General features: G+C 36.5%; 1 non-coding gene across 1 annotated transcript; it reads left to right on the top strand.

Annotated features, from left to right (window-relative positions):
* Positions 1–10805: 10805 nt before the first annotated feature.
* Positions 10806–10886, top strand: TRNAL-UAG (transfer RNA leucine (anticodon UAG)). The gene has a single exon. It is a non-coding gene; the product is annotated as a tRNA-Leu (tRNA).
* Positions 10887–12528: the final 1642 nt, after the last annotated feature.

The raw sequence follows: 12528 nt of genomic DNA, 5'->3' as shown, positions 1-12528 counted from the left end.
ATCACAACCATTTGGAAGCTCTTAAGTTGTTGATCACAATGACTGAAGATCCAATGAAGATCCACAAGATTATGGATTCCTAATGAGAATGAAAATACCATTTTGGATTTTTCTATGATGTTAAAACGAATTGAGGTATGTTCTTATAATTGAATTGGTTGGTTGAAGAAAAACTAGGTATCAAATACGTCTCTAAAGAAGTTCAGTATAGAGAAAAACCTCCCCTTAATCGAGTCGAATCGAGGCTCGACTCCTTCTATTGACATGACTAGGTTAAGGGCATGACTCTGATACCATGTTAGGAATCATGGATATCCACATTTGTATGATATTATCCACTTTGAGCATAAGTTCCAATGGCTTTGCTTTGGGCTTCCACAAAAGACCTCATACCAATGGAGATGTGTTCCTTGCTTATCAACCCACGACCATTTCCTAAATTATCCAATGTGGGACTCCTTCCCAACAATCTTCAACACTATTATGATATAAACAAATTGAATTCAAATTATGCAGATAGTACAATATTTATTGTCTATCCCGGGAAAAAAAAAACGGGAACAAACATACAAACAACTGTGCTGCCTCAAATGAGAAGGGATCACCAAGCAGAACTGAAGAACAATGCGATAAAAAGCCATCGTTATCACTAACACTCAAAAAGTTTATAAGAAGTTTGTGGATGAAGAACCTTGAATACAAAGGTGATTGGTTTCAAGAAGTGCAAGGCACAATGATGTTGTTGGCAACGGTGATTGCAACAGTGGCTTTTCAAGGCGCAATCAACCCTCCCGGCGGGGTCTGGCAAGAAGACATTCCTTTCAACTCCAATAGCACTATTCATCGTTCGTTTCATAGTAGCAATACTTTGAAAACATTGATAGCAGGAACTGCAGTAATGGCCTACCCAACTTCAGACCAAGGAAATTCTTACACTGGTTACTTGGTTACAAATTCTATCTCATTCTTTGCATCAATATGTGTGATTATGTTCATCATAGGTCGATTGCCTTTGAAAAATAGGATTTGTGCATGGATGTTAACGGTAACCATGTGCATTGCCATTGCCTCCTTATCACAAAACTACTTGGTGGGAGTTTAGTTGGTAAATGTCTCATATAGGAAATCTAATGCTTTAAAAATTGCATGGTACATTTCGCTTGCAACGGTGGGAGCGATTTTTCTTTGTTGTATTATAATTCCCTTTCTTCTTTTGGTGGTGCAGCTTCTGGTTTGGGCAGTAAAAAGGTCAAAACTTTGACTTTGAAAGGGTTAAAGGGTTAAATATTTTTTATATGGATTATTTGTGGTGGTGTGTGTATTCACAATTGAGAAAATACATTGTGTATGTTATCTTATACAAATATTTGTATTGTAAAAAATAACCCGTAGTATTGAGAGTAAGAAAATACAGCGAAGTGAATGAAATATCCAACCGTTTTGTGTTTCCGTAGTTGTACATTGTATCACACTCTAGCCCCGGCAATAATTAACTCTCTCCCCTTTTCTTTTAAAATTTTAAATTGTGGAATTTTATTGAGAGCTTTAGAGACGGGAATTTAAAATGAGGTCAATGAACAAAATGTTTAGAAAAATCACAAGAACATATGTAAGGACCCTAGATTTCAGCTACCTAAAGTTGCTACTATCATCTTAATCTAAGTTCATATGCTGAATATAACTCTTAAAACATCATCGTTTAAACAATAAACTTTCAACATAAACATACTTTATCGTCGAAAACACCGCCATGGTCTTACGTGTTCGAAAAGTAATTTAGAAGTGAAATTGAAAATGATAATGAAATAAATTTAAAACAAATGCACAACTTATTCTAACCTAAGTCTAAGAAATTCATTTTGACTTGAAATTCTAATTCCTAAGTTTGTGACTTGTCATACGTTTTTTTGGGTCATCCATCCTATTTTTTTGATCCACCAAAGGATGGAATTAGAGGTGCTCAACACCTATATAGGCCATTTCCAATTCTAGTTCATTTTATTTGATGACAACTTTTGTGGAGCTGACTCATTTATCCTCTAAAACTCCTTTCGCAACATATATCTTTATTCTTTAACGCTATATGTTGTAGTCTATTGTGACATAGACTTGAACTAAAGTACTCTGAGTCACAAGCCATGTTTATACGACCAACAATGGTGTATATTGTTTCATATTATTATGTCATGTGCTACAACCATAGTACTCTTCACAATCTTCTACCAACTTTTTAACTTTGCTATATAATTTGTGCTATCCATCTGACCGATAGAGATTAGATTCTTCTTTAGAAAATGAAATTTTGAAATAGTTCCTTCATGGAAGACGAGTGAAAATATGCATCCAAATTCAAAATTTAAGATTCAACCCGGTTGTTGACACAAAGGATTAGAGCGTCCCTAATATATTCAATTAAATTTAAAAAATTATTATCATCTCCAGATCTGTCCTTCTGTTTCTTTGATTTTTCATTGGATACTAGTTGTTAGAATCAACAACTTAGACACTCATCTAGATCAATAACACCAAAAACAAGAGAGAGAAAATGAAAAGAGAAATATATGTGGCAAAATTGATATGGTAACTCCATGACGGCTAGAAGTTTATATTGATGACTTCTAATATGATAAATTACAGAGAGTACACAAAAAAATACAATACTACAATTAAGATAGTTTACTATATGTACAGTTATTTACTATACATAGTTATTTATTGTAGATAGTTATGTACGATAGACATCACCAAAAAAAAAAAAAAAAAAAATCGGTTGCCAGAAAAAGCATGAGATTTCCAGTGAGGCGCCGAAATTCTCGCACCCTCCTTGTACACGCTTTCCCCTGACGACCACGACACGTCAAAACCTTCACACGCTCCTCACATATCAACCTGCAAGAGAGAAAAGAGTGAAAACAGAGAGGAAGGAAAAAATGGCTACCTGCACGTGTCACCTCCCACTAGCGATACGTGTCGCGTCTACAATCAATGGCTCCTTCGAGTTACGCAACTAAGTCGATTCAGCTCAGCTTCGACGGTTTTGACTGCTCAGAATGTGGGTTCTTGGCTCGATATAGGGTTTTTCATCAAATTCCACTGTCTCGACCATCCCAAAGCTAAAATTTATATTGTTTAAGGCAATAAGAAATTTGAGTTATTAACGAAACGAGATGAACGTTCTAATAGGAAACAACTATCGGCGATACTTGGAACAACTTCGAGGGATGGAATCCAAACGTACTCATGTTTATACAGTATTGTTAGCTCCAGGTTTTGTGCATGATATAGTATTTGTTAGCTCCAGGTATTTGATTATGTGTTCTCCCTGTGGAGCGTGTTTATCTACATAGAGCTAGGGTGTTAGAGTTAGGTTGGCTAGACCATGACTAAGATCAGGATGCCTCTAGTAGCCTGAGCATGTTAGGATCGTGAGCAATGGTCAGAGGGTCTAGAGCCTAGTGCTCCGAGACTAAAGATCTTCATGGAGTTAGAATAGAGTAACCTGGAGCTAGAAGCCCGAATTAAGCCACCTAATTGGCCTAGGAATCTAATAAAACTCCTCATAATCGTGAGGTTGACGGCAATACGTAACAGGCTTAAGCGGACAATATCTGCTAGCAGCGGGCTTGAGTTGTTACAAAATAAAATATAAAAAGATAGTGAAGATGGCTGAGTTGGTCTAAGGTTCTAGTTTTAAGTACTAGTCCTAAAGGGCATTGGTTCGAAGCTCGTGTTCATATAGGGAGAAGGATCGATCACGGTAGATTTCAGATCTTTCCCTTTGACTTGGAATGTTTAATGCTCCCTTATGATGTTGCGCATCGCATCGACCCACAAGTCTAACTTGACGTTGCTACCAAGCTTGCTATGACGTCAGCTTCGATTGATCGAAGAAGTGACAAATGACACTGTTGTCTGTTCTCACTACGAAGTTGGATCCCAAGAGATATTGCCTTCAGATTCCAAGGCAATAGACGACGACAAACATTTCTTTTTCGGAGAAAGAGTATTTTTAGAGCCGCATGTTCGCCCTTTCGACTCAACGTGTTAGCTGCTTGGTTTCTCTTTCCTATTTTATGCTCGAACTTCAAGTCGAACTCATTTAATGATGTTGCTACCAAGCTTGCTATGACGTCAGCTTCGATTGATCGAAGAAGTGACAAATGACACTATTGTCTGTTCTCACTACGAAGTTGGATCCCAAGAGATATTGTCTTCAGACTCCAAGGCAATAGACGACGGCAAACATTTCTTTTCCGGAGAAAGTGTATTTTCTTTCCGCATTATTGAGCTTTTTGCTTTCATAAGCGATACGGTGGCGTTCCTCGAAAAGGACTCCCCCAAGGACAAAGTCAAATGCATCCATCAATACTCCGAAAGGCTTAGAGATGTCTACCAAACCAAGGACAAGACCCCCCGTCATGGTTGCCTTTAGATCTTTGAAGGCCTTTTGACACTCGTTTGACCACACCAAGATTGGTTTTTGTTCAAAATTTCTGTTAATGGGGCAGATTATCGTGAAAACCCTTCAACGTTTTCTAATCCCAAAAAGGATTGTTCAGTCATTGAAGTGGGGACTCTCAAATAGTGGATTGCATTTATCTTATAGCTATCCATTTTGATTTCTCCACACCTGGTGACATGCTCGAGGAAGGTGATGCATATTCTTGCAAAGTCACATCTCTCCTTGACGTATAGCTGTTTTTTCCGTAACTGATCAAATACTAGCTTCATAGATTAGTGTAAACAGAAAGAGAATGTTTTTTATACAATTAATTTTTTATCCAAAACATATATTCCTAAACGAAAAATTCGTGAGGTTTAACTTTTTAATTAAAATCTAAGTAATTGCAACGAAATTAATATAATCAAAGAAGAGAAAGATGTCACTTGACGAGGAAATCCATTTTTTTAAATTAATTAAGTAACTACAACCATGATTTAATATTTATTTTTAATTCTAAATTTCAACCCTAGTTGAATTCTAAACGTTTCCTCTCCCATATAAAGAATATATATAAGAGTCTTTGAAAAGATCATGAAAATGAAAAATCAACGAGAAATATTATTCTATCCATTTTGAGTATTATATGGGTTATGTATAATTAATATTAAATATCATATTATAAATTCATCTTTCAAATCACGTTTTGCATGCAAATATAATTTTAGAATTATGTTCATATTCGTTACCTAATCAATTGAATTGTAATTAATATGTTCTATGTTTGAATATTCTAGACCATACTTTGAAAAGGTCTAATGTGTAGAACATGGATTACGTATTATTAATATTAAATGTCATGTTATAAATTAGACTTTCAATTCATGCGTTAGTGTCATGGTCATGCTTGTCGAAATCATGTTGCCCATGACCGCATACCCGTTACATGCCAAAACCCATGCCTTGTACTACTTTACCGCTTTCTTTTACTGCTTTCATGTTGTATTATTTCCTTCTTGTTTTCTTTAAGAGTATGACGTTTCGGCGAAATCATGACTACGTCTGGTAGAAATGAAATGCCTCAAAATGTACTATAGGGGATGCAACTAGTTGTCGAATTCTCCATACCCGAAAAGTTATATAATGTTTAAGCCATTGTTGTTGCCTTTTTTATTGCATGCTATATAACACTACTCTCAATCTCTCTCTCACATTCTTGCTCCCAAAACTCTTTTTCTAAAATCTCTCTACCCATTTTCTAAAATCTTATTTCAAATCGGGGTCCGAGGCTTGAATATACATTGTCCAACTATAGGCAACATGATCAAAAATTGGATTGACTCACTCAGTGCTGAGAGTGAGTGCGCACAATAGCCACATCAACTGCCAAGAAAAGGCAATTGTGACACGTTGGGTGCAAGAGGTTTTTTTTAGATTTATGTTATTTGTATTAGTTAGATCATTTAGAAATGTAAAAACATATAAGTTAAACTTCTTAATAACTAAAATTAATATGATTTAACTAAAAAAAGAAAAAAAAATTATATATTGAAAGAGAGGGTGCATTGGCAAAGTGAAGGATGGGACTCTTTGTTGTTCTTAAAATTGAAAAATCTTTCTTTCTTAGAATTAAGTGATAAACGCTTTCTACTTTTAGAAAGCAAAAACGTCTATGTTTATCCTATGAGTTGAGTTGAGTTTAGTTTATCCTATGAGTTGAGTTGAGTTTAGTTTATCCTATGAGTTGAGTTGTGTTTAGTATGTCTACATTTTTCAAATGTTGAATGTTTTTCGAATGTTTTCCTGTTCAACCTTTGTTCGAATGTTTTTCGAATGTTTTTCTGTTCAACCGTTGTTCGAATGTTTTTCGTCTCAACTTTGATACTGATCCTAATTGAACTTGGTTCAAAATCACTCGTGAAATCTTAGGAAATTTAGAGCCTCCAACATGTAGAAACTCAAGCTAGGGAGAGCAGCTTCATTCTTGTAAGTAGCGACACAAATTATAGCCAAGTAATACATGTAGGAATTGTAGGACTTGCTAGCATGCAAACTTATCTTAACTTAGGTGGTTAGAATATGCATGTTTAGAACTTAAATGAGCAAATCTAAATAGGTGGGCATGTTTGTGAAGAAAAATTACAGAAATGCCCTTTTATGAGAATGCATCTCTATTAAATGCTTTGTGGTGTACTAGAATGAAGATTGGAATATTGTGATATGTGCTCGGGGTGCTAGATGGACGTTATCTCTCCGTTGAGCATGTTTGAGTTGTATGATTAAATTGTATGCTAGATTCAGGTAGTTTACTTGTTCTATAGGATTATCCCCTTAGTAAATGAGCATGGACGTAAAGATCATAGAATATCTCTCTGATATAGCATGCATGAATCAGAGTGAGTAGAGCAGTAGAACAAGAGTGGTTATACAACATCTTAGGTCAATATATTTTCAATATACTGACGGGATCGTGAGCGACAATTAGAGACCTAGGTGTACCTCAAGATTTGGCTTAGCCACAAGGAGCTAACCCCAAGCAACCTGGAAATGTTTGTTGTGACCTAATCCACCTAGACGCTCTAGAACCTAATATATCTCCACGACACAAAGGTGAACTACGAGAACACATAAGATTGACGATAACGTGAACAAAACTAATTGGGGAGTCACTATGTGTAGGATATAACATGCTCTGATAAGGGATGAGGGACTACATAAATAGCGACCCAAAGACCCACTATCAGAGGTAGAACATAACCTGCCTTGATAGGGGACGAGGGACTACGTGAGTAGATGATATAAGTAGCTACCACTGTATGTATGATAACCTGCCTGAGAGAGGACAATGGACTACATAAGTGAGTGACATACTGTATGTACGATAACCCACCTAGAGAGGGACAAGGGACTAAATAAGTAGATAACATGAGAAATCACTATTGTGTGTATGTTAACCCACCTTGAGAGGGGACGAGGGACTATGCAGGTACTTGATTGAAGATATACTATTGTGTGTAGAACAACCCGCCTAAGAGTAGACGAGATACTACATAGTAGTATATTGAGGAGCTACTATTCTATATGGAGGAAATTTACTCTAAGAGTAGACGAGGGAATATGCAAATAGATTAGCTCATCGTAGACATCGCTGTGGAAACATATTAGGTTAAGGATGTGATGAGAGCTTATAGGTAGGTTGATTACTAAGTATTTTATACTCACCCATTTCCCCTTTTCTTTTTTCGTGTACCAATGAAGGTGGACAGGTACTAGGGAGTTGCTCTATCACAGAGGGGTGTCGACCCGGGGCGTCAATGTTATTTTGTATTTCTTTTGGGTTGTCGTTTGTATTGGTTTTCTTGCACCGGTTTCCCATTTGTAAATAACTAGAACAATACCTATTGTTTGATATTAAATCACGCACAATTTTAGGGCTTAAGGTTTTAATTGTTTGTTTTTATTTTTTTATTTTTTGATTTTCTTCTTTTCATCGCGATCTGATTTCTCGAGCCTTGAATATTGGGTCGTGATAGCCTCAAAGATCGAAGTAATTTTCTTACTTGTCACAAACCCCGTTCTAGTTATTTTACACCACAAACATTTAAATAATATAACATACATAAAACATGTTTTCCTTACCCTGAATACACACACCACCATGAATAATCCATATCCAAAATGTATGATAAAACAAACAACTTAACCTAATTTTTGTATAGCCATCGATCTTTATTTAAGTTGTGGTTTAAGTGATTGGATCTCTCTAAATGCCACAAAGCCAAAGATACAACCTTTTTACTGCCCACACGAGAAGCTTCACCACCAAAAGAAGGAAATGAATAACAATACAACGAAGAGAAACCACTCCCACCATTGCTAACAAAATGTACCATGCTATTGTAAACGTTAATTCTAAAGCATACGAATTTCTAAATGAGGCATTTACGAGCCAAACTCCGAGTATGTAACTATGTGATAAGGAGGCAATAGCAACACACATGGTTACTGTTAATAACCACGAACAAATCCTATTTTTCAAAGACAATCGACCTATAATGAACATAATCACACATACCGATGCAAAGAATGAGATAGAATTTGTGACCAAATAAGCTGTGTAATAATTTCCTTGGCATGAAGTTGGGTAGGCCATTACTGCAATGCCCGCTATGAATGTTTTCAAAGTATTGCTACTATGAAAAGAATGATGAATAGTGATATTCGAGTTGAAAGGAATGTCTTGTTGCCAAACACCGCCAGGAGGGTTGATTGCACCTTGAAAAACCACGGTTGTGATCACACTTGCTACCAACATCATTGTACCTTGCACTTCTTGAAGCTAATCACCTTTGTATTCAAGGTTCTTCCTCCACAAACTTCTTATGTCATTCCATTGTTCTTCATTATTCATAGTATTTTTTTTCCGGTTTTTATTCCCGGGATAGACAACAAATATCTTACTATCTGCACGAATAAGATTTTTTTCTTTTAGAAAAATAAAAAATCATTAAAAATTATGAGAAAAAAAATTAATTTTTTAAAAACACATTAAATTTTATGCTTTTTTTCTTTTTTTTTTCTTATGTTATTTACTTGTTTATATATATTCAAAATTCAACCAAAAGATTTAAATAAAAACTAATGAAAGTAGTTTTAATTTTTTTCATTTTTTTTTAAAGTTTGGCTCAAAATTAGAAATATGAAAATGAATGCAAAAAAAAAAAAAAAGTTAAAAAAAATATATATATATTAATAGAAAGTTAATAACAAAATTATATATAAATTTTTATGATAACATACCCTCAATATCTCTTAACATCATAGAAAAATAAAAAATGGTATTTTCATTCACATCGCGTTCGATCAGAAACCCATAATTACGTGGATCTTCAATCATTATGATCAACAACTTAAGAGCGTCCAAGCGGTTGTGTTTTACGCATAAATGAAGAATAGTTTAACCATTGTGAAGCTTCATCCAAAAAGATTGTGGGCTCGCATTGATCAATAGTGGCATGATATCAATTCTTCTATTAATCAATGCATGGTGGAGAGGAATCAATCCATTCAAATCACAAACCATGCAAGTGCTTGTGTTCTTCTCCAGCAAAGGTTGAACAATCTCGATCGTTCCATTTTTAGAAGCTAAGTGGAGAGGTTTCCTTTGCAGGGCATCAACTTCTCCAGCAAGTTCAGGCATGAGATTTAAAAGAAATCGAGTGAGTTCAAAGTGGCGATGCAAAACCGAGACGTGCAATGGAGTCTCAATGTTGTAAGAGCAGATTAGAACAACTTTGAATGATATTTGGGTCGCTTTGAATTAGTGTCTTTAAGCTTTGAATGGACTCGATCTATGATGCTTCATAGAGCAATCGTTTGCTTTCTTTGATAGAGGACATGGCTAATCCAAGTTCGTTGCTTTCTCCGTTTGCAATATTGGAAGATTGTGCGAGTTGTTGATGAGTTGCCTCCATTATTGAATATCTATCTTACTTTGAGATGGATTATTTACACTTATGATTCGAAAGTGAAAACAAAATATCACCATCCTAGTTAAGGTGGATGACAAGTAATGATGTCTATTTTAGCGTCAGTGAAGCATTTCAATTTAGACTAGAAATAGGGGAAGGGGTGGGGAACATTTTTATTCCGTTAGATAAAAGGGGTTGGGAACGCCGCCCTATCTAATATAATATATATTTTCAGATAGATGTCTTTTGAAAAAGATAGTAGTCAAATTTTGTCTATCAATTTTGAAGTGTCAAATTTTGTCTATCAATTTTGAAGTCTTTCTTCGGTATTAGAGCCAGGTTTCAATCTAGGGACATGTGGGTTATAAGCCCACCACGCTTCCGCTGCGACACTCTAATTTGTTAGAAAGGAGGATGAGCTATTGCGATCTGTGCTCCAGGGTGATTTAAGGATGTTATCTTGCCGTTGAGCTTGTTTGCTTGTATTGTGCATGATACAGTATGTGTTAGCTCCTGGTGTTTGACAATGTGTTCTCCCTATCTAGCTTGTTTATCTGCACAGAGCTAGGGTGTAAGAGTTAGGTTGGTTATACGATCACTTAGGTCAAGATGCGTACACTAGACTAAACACCTTAGGATCGTGGCGACATTAAGAGGGTCTAGACCCTATGAGTCCAAAACTAAAGAAAGAGACGAAGAGTCAGAATAGAGTGACCTGGAGCCAAAATCTTGTGTGAAGCAACCTAGCTGGCCTAGGAATCCAATAAACCTCTTCAACTCCTAGACATGATCAAGTTGCATTTAAAACCGTGAGACTGACGACGATGCATCAGTACCTAAAAGTGGATAATATATGCTAGCAGTGATTTGTAGCTGTTACAAAAATATAAATAGTCAAGATGGCCGAGTTGGTCTAAGGTGCTAGTTTTAGGTACTGGTCCGAAAGGGCATGGGTTCAAATCCCATTCTTGACATGATATTCTTTATTGTGAGGACCGGCAAAGATGGGAGAGTTAATGATCCTTATGTTGCAACAAGCTGTCAACATATGTATCATTTTTTAGTCTTTCTTCTCTATTAGAGCCAGTTTTCGATCATGGGACCTGTGGGTTAAGGGCACACCACGCTTCCACTGTGCTACTATTTGTGATCGTGCTCCAGGGTGATTTATGACGAAATAGAGTGAACTGAAGAAAGAGTTAATGGTCCTTAAGATCCTTGTGTTGCAACAAATGTAAATATGTATCATAGGCCGAAAAGATCTAAGGTACTTATTTGAGAGTTAATGATCCTTAAGACCCCTTTGTTGTCATTTTTGGCCGAAAAGATCTAAGGTACTTATTTGAGAGTTAATGATCCTTAAGACCCCTTTGTTGTCATTTTTTAGTCTTTCTTCTCTATCAGAGCCAGGTTTCGATCCTGGGACCTGTGGGTTATGGGCCCAACACGCTTCCGCTGCGCCACTTTGATTTGTTAAAAAAGAGGATGAGCTATTGTTATCTGTGCATCAGGGTGATTTATGATGAAATATAGTGAGCTAAAGAAAGAGTTGAGGAGTCATAATAGAGTAACCTGGAACCAAAAGCTCGTGTAGCTAGGAATGCTAGCAGAGTTAATGATACTTGTGTTGCAACAAATGTTGTTGTCATTTTTTCATCTTTCTTCTCTATCAGAGCCAGGTTTCGATCTTGGGACCTATGGGTTATGGGTCCACCACGCTTCCGCTGCACCACTCTGATTTGTTAGAAAGGAGGATGAGCTATTGTGATCTATGCTTCAGGGTGATTTATGACGAAATAGAGTGAACTAGAGTTGAGGAGTCAAAATAGAGTAACCTGGAATCAAAAGCTCGTGTAGGAATGCAATCAACCAATAACAAGCCAAAGCGAAATAGGCCAAGCAGGTCTAAGGTACGTGTTTGAGAGTTAATGATCCTTGTGTTGCAACACACTATCTTTCTTCTCTATCAGAGCTAGGTTTCGATCCTGGGACCTGTGGGTTATGGGTCCACCACGCTTCCACTGCGCCACTCTGATTTGTTAGAAAGGAGGATGAGCTATTGTGATCTGTGCTCCAGGGTGATTTATGACGAAATAGAGTGAACTAAAGAAAAAGGAGTCAAAATAGAGTAACCTGGAATCAAAAGCTCGTGTAGCTAGGAAGGCAATAAACCTATAACGGGCCAAAGTGAATAAATAGGTCGAGCAAGTCCAAGGTACTTGTTTGAGAGTTAATGATCCTTATGATCCTTGTGTTGCAACAAATGTCAATATGTATCATTTTTTAATCTTTCTTCACTATCAGAGCCAAATTTCAATCTTGGGACCTGTGGGTTATGGGTCCACCACGCTTCCGCTGCGCCACTCTGATTTGATAGAAAGGAGAATGAGCTATTGTGATATGTGCTCCATGGTGATTTATGACGAAATAGAGTGAACTAAAAGAAAGAGTTGAGGAGTCAAAATAGAGTAACTTGGAATCAAAAGCCCGTGTAACTAGGAATGGAATAAACCTATAACGGGCCAAAGTGAATAAATAGGCCGAGCAGGTCTAAGGTACTTGTTCGAGAGTTAATGATCCTTATGATCCTTGTGTTGGAACAAATGTCAATATGTA

The sequence above is a fragment of the Cucurbita pepo genome, chromosome 6, assembly GCF_057944985.1.
Source record: "Cucurbita pepo subsp. pepo isolate OVF chromosome 6, ASM5794498v1, whole genome shotgun sequence".
Lineage (NCBI taxonomy): Eukaryota > Viridiplantae > Streptophyta > Magnoliopsida > Cucurbitales > Cucurbitaceae > Cucurbita > Cucurbita pepo.
The sequence above is the reverse complement of the archived record's forward strand: the minus strand, read 5'-3'. Positions and strand labels throughout refer to the sequence as shown.